General features: G+C 36.2%; 1 non-coding gene across 1 annotated transcript; it reads left to right on the top strand.

The window, feature by feature from the left end:
• Positions 1–2,046: 2,046 nt before the first annotated feature.
• Positions 2,047–2,154, top strand: LOC112745491 (small nucleolar RNA R71). Its single transcript, XR_003173417.1, has one exon. It is a non-coding gene; the product is annotated as a small nucleolar RNA R71 (small nucleolar RNA).
• Positions 2,155–4,987: the final 2,833 nt, after the last annotated feature.

A 4,987-nucleotide genomic window follows, 5' to 3' on the forward strand; every position in this document is an offset into this window, starting at 1 on the left:
TCTCATAATTCACTTTTCATGTTTTAGATGTAGTTTTAGAGAGAGAGGTTCTCTCCTCTCTCTTTCTTAGGATTAGGATTTAGGACTTCTCTTAGTTTTAGGAGTGACTCTCGATCCCAGGTTCAATGTCCCTTTCTATTTACTTTCGCTTCTATTTTTATTGACTCTAATGCTTTTATTTGTATTTGATTTATGTTGCCCAATTGGCTTATGAACTTTTCCATGTTAAATTTTACTGCTTTGAATGTATTTTATTTGAGGTATTCCAGATATTTATGATTTTAATTTAGCTTTCTACATTCTTGGCTTTGGTTAAGAAATTAGTAACTCAGGAGTTATCTTAACTCAACATAAGTGATAATTGTTATCTTTGCTAATTGAACTGAACTTCGATAATCCCAATCTTTCCTTAGGGATTAACTAGGATTTGAAGATCAAACTAATTAGTCACTTGACCTTCCCTTGCTCTAGTAAAGGTTAACTAAGTGGAATCAAGAGTCAATTTTCATTATTGTTGATAAGGATAACTGGGATAGGACTTCCAATTTCTCATACCTTGTCAAAAGTTTATTTTACAGTTATTTATTTATTTTAATTGCAATTTAAATTACTTGCTCCCTATTCTCAAAACCCCAAATTCACAGTCTCCATAACTAATAATAAGAACATACTTCTCTGCAATTCCTTGAGAAGACGACCCGAGGTTTAAATACTCGGTTATCAATTTTAAAGGGGTTTGTTACTTTTGACAACCAAAATGTTTGTACGAAGGGATTTCTGTCGGTTTAGAGACTATATCTACAACGCGACTGTTTTTATGAACTTCTTTACTGAAAAAAATCCCAATGTCATTGACCCTAGGTCACACAGAGCCTTCTCAAATGTCATGGTGCCTATGGTACAAGGTATTGAGAACTTTCCAGGATCCTGTCTCTTTTGAGGTAATCTCTGCCTAGTCAAGTCATCCAGTTCTTTGGTGAGCAAGGGGGGTTCATCCTCCCAAGTCTCATTGCCAAATAACTTGGCATTTAACTGCATGATTGCTCCAAGGTACTTAGCAACTTGTTCTTCAGTAACATCTTCATCCTCTTCAGAGGAAGAATACTCATCAGAGCTCATGAATGGCAGAAGTAAATTCAATGGAATCTCTATGGTCTCAGTGTGAGCCTCATATTCCCATGGTTCCTCATTAGAGAACTCCTTGGAGGCCAGTGGACGCCCATTGAGGTCTTCCTCAGTGGAAATCACTGCCTTTCCCTCCTCTATGCATTCGGCCATGTGGGACGTGTTTATGGCCTTGCATTCTCTCTTTGGGTTCTCTTCTGTATTGCTTGGGAGAGTACTAGAAAGGAGTTCAGTAACTTTCTTACTCAGCTGACCCACTTGTGCCTCCAAATTTCTAATGGAGGATCTTGTTTCAGTCATGAAACTTTGAGTGGTTTTAATTAGATCAGAGACTATGGTTGCTAAGTCAGAATGGCTATGCTTAGAATTCTCTGTCTGTTGCTGAGAAGATGATGGAAAAGGCTTGCTATTGCTAAACCTATTTCTTCCACCATTACTGTTGTTGAAGCCTTGTTGAGGTCTCTGTTGGTCCTTCCATGAGAGATTTGGATGATTTCTCCATGAAAGATTATAGGTGTTTCCATAGGGTTCTCCCATGTAATTCACCTCTTCCATTGATGGGTTCTCAAGATCATAAGCTTCTTCTTCAGATGAAGCTTCTTTGGTACTGCATGTTGCTGCTTGCATTCCAGACAGACTCTGAGAAATCATATTGACTTGCTTGGTCAATATTTTGTTTTGAGCCAATATGGCATTCAGAGTATCAATCTCAAGAACTCCTTTCTTCTGATTTATCCCATTATTCATAGGATTCCTTTCAGAGGTGTACATGAATTGGTTATTTGCAACCATCTCAATGAGTTCCTGAGCTTCTGCAGGTATCTTCTTCAGATGAAGAGATCCTCCAGCAGAGCTGTCTAATGACATCTTGGACAGTTCAGACAGACCATCATAGAAGATACCTATGATGCTCCATTCTGAAAGCATGTCAGAAGGACACCTTTTGATCAATTGCTTGTATCTTTCCCAAGCTTCATAGAGGGATTCACCTTCCTTCTGTCTGAAGGTTTGGACTTCCACTCTAAGCTTACTCAATTTTTGAGGTGGAAAAAACTTTGCCAAGAAGGCATTGACCAACTTTTCCCAAGAGTTCAGGCTTTCTTTAGGTTGTGAGTCCAACCATATCCTAGCTCTGTCTCTTACAGCAAAAGGGAAGAGCATAAGTCTGTAGACCTCAGGGTCAACCCCATTGGTCTTGACAGTGTCACAGATTTGCAAGAATTCAGCTAAGAACTGATGAGGATATTCTAATGGAAGTCCATGAAACTTGCAATTCTGTTGCATTAGAGAAACTAATTGAGGCTTAAGCTCAAAGTTGTTTGCTCCAATGGCAGGGATTGAGATGCTTCTCCCATAGAGGTTAGGAGTAGGTGCAGTAAAGTCACCAAGCACCTTCCTTACGTTGTTGGCATTGTTGTTTTCGGTTGCCATGGCTTCTTCTTGTTTGAAAATTTCTGTTAGGTCCTCTCCAGAGAGTTGTACTTTAGCTTCTCTTAGCTTTCTCTTCAAGGTCCTTTCAGGTTCAGGATCAGCTTCAACAAGAATGTCTTTGTCCTTGCTCCTGCTCATATGAAAGAGAGGAGAAGAAAGTATGGAATCCTCTATGTCACAGTATAGAGATTCTTTGAGATGTCAGAGGAAAAGAAGAATAAAAGGAGGAGGTAGAGAGGAGAGAATTCAAACTTATAGAGAGAGGGAGTCCGAATTGCACATTGAGGAAGAGTGCTAGTCCTTAAATAGAAGGATGTGAGAAGAGGGGAAGAATTTTCGAAATTAAATTTAAAAAGATTTTGAAATAATCGAAAGAAATTTTGAAAAATTGATTGATGATTTTCGAAAATTAAAGTTGAGAAAGTAGTTAGGTGATTTTGAAAAAGATTTTGAAATTAGAAATCAAAAAGATATGATTGAAAATTATTTTGAAAAAGATGTGATTGAGAAGATATGATTGAAAATCAAATTAAATAAAGAAAGTTTTAAAATTAAAGTTGATTACTTGACTAACAAGAAATTAAAAGACATGATTCTAGAATTTAAAATTTGATCCTTTCTTAATAGGCAAGTAACAACTTGAAAATTTTGAATTAAATCATGAATTGTAGCAAGGATTTTCGAAAAAAAATGAAAAGAAATTGATTTTGAAAAGATATGATTGAAAAGATATGATTTGAAAAAAAATTTGATTTTGAAAAATTATGAAAGTTTAAAAAAGATTTGATTTAAAAAACAAAATCTTCCCTCTTATGCCATCCTGGCGTTAAACGCCCAGAATGGTATCCATTCTGGCATTTAACGCCCAAAATACTACCTTTTTTGGCTTTTAACGCCCAGCCAGGTACCCTGACTGGCGTTTAAACGCCAGTTTTCCTTCCTCATTGGGTGTTTTGAACGCCCAGCTTTTTCTGTGTAATTCCTCTGCTGACTATTCTGAATCTTCAATTCTCTGTATTATTGACTTGAAAAGACATAATTTTGAAATTTTTTTTTAATGATGAGAACCAACAAAATAAAACTAATCATGTAAAACTAAGATCAAATAAACAATGCATGCAAGACACCAAACTTAGAAATTTTCATATTAGAGACACTAACAAATTTAGAGTACATATAAAAAAACAATAAAACACACAAAACAAGAGAATTTAAAGATCAGAGCAAGGAAATCATCAAGAACAACTTGAAGATTAATGAAGAACATAATGCATATATTCGAAAAATGCAAGAAGAATAAAGACATGCAATCGACACCAAACTTAAAATTAGACACTAGACTCAAACAAGAAACATAAAATATTTTTGATCTTAAGATTTTATAATTTTTTTTGTGATTTTTCGAAAATTATTTGGAAAAGAAAATAAAGAAATTCAAAATTTTTAATAAGAATTCCAGGAATCATGCAATGTTAAAACTCCGGTCCAGGAATTAGACATGGCTTACTAGCCAGCCAAGCTTTCAGTGAAAGCTTCGGTCCAAAACACTAGACATGGCCAATGGCCAGCCAAGCTTTAGTAGATCATTACATTGAATAGCAAGATTGATAGAAATCAACAAGCTCTTGTGATGATAAGTTGAAACCTCAGTCCAAAAGATTAGACATGGCTTCACAGCCAGCCAGACTTCAACAAATCATCATGAATCTCTAGAATTCATTCTTAAAAACTCTGAAGAACAGAATAGAAATACATTCTTTTTTGAAATTTTTTGAAAAATAAAAAGTAAAAAGCATAAAATAAAATTACCTAATCTGAGCAACAAGATGAACCGTCAGTTGTCCAAACTCGAACAATCCCCGGCAACGGCGCCAAAAACTTGGTGCACGAAATTGTGATCATCAATGGCGCCAACAACTTGGTACGCACAATTGTAATCTCAACTCTTTGTCACAACTCCGCACAACTAACCAGCAAGTGCACTGGGTCGTCCAAGTAATAAACCTTACATGAGTAAGGGTCGATCCCACGGAGATTGTCGGCTTGAAGCAAGCTATGGTCATTTTGTAAATCTCAGTCAGGTGAATTCAAAAGGTTATGGAGTTTAAGATATTTAAAAAATAAATATAACATAAAATAAGATAGAGATACTTATGTAATTCATTGTTGAGAATTTCAGATAAGCGTATGAAGATGCTTTGTTCCTCCTGAACTTCTGCTTTCCTATTGTTTTCATCCAATCACTCATACTCCTTTCCATGGCAAGCTTATATTGGGTTTCACCATTGTCAATGGCTACCTCCCGTCCTCTCAGTGAAAAATGTCCAAATGCGCTGTCACCGCACGGCTAATCAGCTGTTGGTTCTCGATCATGTTGGAATAGGATCCATTGATCCTTTTGCGTCTGTCACTATGCCCAACATTCGCGAGT

The sequence above is a fragment of the Arachis hypogaea genome, chromosome 14 (genome assembly GCF_003086295.3).
Source record: "Arachis hypogaea cultivar Tifrunner chromosome 14, arahy.Tifrunner.gnm2.J5K5, whole genome shotgun sequence".
Lineage (NCBI taxonomy): Eukaryota > Viridiplantae > Streptophyta > Magnoliopsida > Fabales > Fabaceae > Arachis > Arachis hypogaea.